Source organism: Chrysochloris asiatica, unplaced genomic scaffold (assembly GCF_000296735.1).
Source record: "Chrysochloris asiatica unplaced genomic scaffold, ChrAsi1.0 scaffold00272, whole genome shotgun sequence".
Lineage (NCBI taxonomy): Eukaryota > Metazoa > Chordata > Mammalia > Afrosoricida > Chrysochloridae > Chrysochloris > Chrysochloris asiatica.
The window spans coordinates 987,846-989,828 of record NW_006408790.1 but is presented as its reverse complement, the minus strand read 5'-3'; the positions used below and the strand labels follow the sequence as shown (position 1 = coordinate 989,828).

General features: G+C 48.6%; 1 pseudogene; it reads left to right on the top strand.

Moving 5' to 3' along the window:
• Positions 1–323: 323 nt before the first annotated feature.
• Positions 324–726, top strand: LOC102833363 (annotated as a pseudogene).
• The last annotated feature ends 1,257 nt before the right edge of the window (positions 727–1,983 follow it).

Sequence of the window (1,983 nt, the reverse complement as noted above, 5' to 3'; positions counted from 1 at the left end):
CTCCCGTAAAGATTTACACCCTCGGAAACCCTGTACAGGGTCGCTATGGGTCGGACCCGACTCGATGGCACTTAACAACAACAACATATATATATATATACAAACAGAGAAGTTTATATCAAGGAAATGGTTCACAACTGTACAGGTGAGAGAGTTCCAAGCCCAAGTCAGATGAACAAAGATTGGCAGGTAAACAGATCCAGCAGGTAGACAGGCAGGCAGGCAGGCTGCTGCTGGCTCCCAGGGTCCGCAGGTAACAGAGCAGGTCACTGGATCAAGTCCAAAAAACTAGAGATTGGGGCCCTCTTTCTCTTCCGCAAGGCGGTCAAGCGGCAGATGCAGAGATGCAGATCTTTGTGAAGACCCTGACGGGCAAGACCATCACTCTTGAGGTGGAGCCCAGTGACACCATCGAGAGTATCAAAGCCAAAATCCAACACAAGGAGGGTATCCCCCCTGACCAGCAAAGTCTGATTTTTGCGGGTAAACAGCTGGAGGATGGCTGCACTCTCTCAGACTACAACTTCCGGAAAGAGTCCACCCTGCACCTGGTGCTGCATCTGCGTGGTGGCATCATCTAGCCTTCCCTGCACCAGCTCGCTCAGAAGTACATGTGACAAGATGATCTGCCGCAAGTGCTACGCTCGCCTCCACCCCCGTGCTGTGAACTGCCGCAAGAAGAAGTGCGGCCACACCAACAACCTGTGCCCCAAGGAGGTCAAATAAGGACCCCTCTCTGCTGACTCCCCTGCCTCCTGCTAGTGGGGTTATTCTGAGCCCCCTGGACATGGGCCCTCAATAAAGTTTCACTTTCACTGAACCAGAAAAAAAAAAAAGGCAAAACTAGAGATTGGAAAACAAGCCAGATGTAAGATCCGTAGAAAGCAAACAAGCTTTGCCTGAGTGTCCAATATATTGGAAGCAGGCCACAGCCCTGAGGAAACCTCCCTTCAATTGATTGGTTGCTCATAGCCAATCGTCAGAGAGTTCATTATATTTTAATAGGTCTTCTTATGGGGATATTAACCACTGATAATCCTGTTCTAGTCAAGCTGACACCCAACCTTAACTGTGACAAGGAGTAAGGTACGCCTGACCCCAGCCATGGTCTTTTCAATCACCTCATAGACACTTGAAAGCTCGGTAATTAGGAATTAGGAAGACCAGAGAAGAGCTGACACCTCTGAATTACGGTGTTGGCAAAGACTATTTACCATTCCATGGACTGCCAGACAAATGGCTAACTCGGTCTTGAAGAAGTCCATCCTTGGAAGACAGGATGGTGAGCCATCATCTCACTTCAGTTGGACATGTTATCAAGAGGAACCAGAGCTCTGGTGTGGTGCTGCAGGATAAGCAGTGGGCTACTAGCCAAAAGGCTGGCATTTCAAACCCACCAGCAATTCCTCAGAAACCCTATACAGGGGAACTATGAGTTGGAACCCACTCGATGACACCTAACAATCAAGAGTGAACAGTCCCTGGAGAAGGCCATCATGGTTGGTAAAGCGGAAGATCAGTGACAAAAAGGAGGGGCCTCGGTGAGATGGGCTGATACAGTGGTGGCAGCAGTGCGCTCGGGCATGCTCACTAACAGTGTGAGGACGGCGCCTCGGTGAGATGGGCTGATACAGTGGTGGCAGCAGTGCGCTCGGGCATGCTCACTAACAGTGTGAGGACGGCACAGGACAAGACCAGGTTTGGTTTTGTTAGTCACAAGTTCGCTATGAATCGGAGCCAGTTCCCTGGTCCCTAACAACAGCAACAACAAAGACGAGGGAAGACCATAAAACGGTATGGTGATCAGAAGGCCATAAATGGCATGATTAGATCACTGAAAATGGGACTAAACCCAAGAAGTCATCCTAAAACTCAATGCCAAGTAAGCGTGTTCTTCAAAACTGAAGCTAACATAATGATGTTTGTACCCCAACAGATACATAAATAAGCAAACAAACAAATAAGTAAATAAACTCAAAGAAT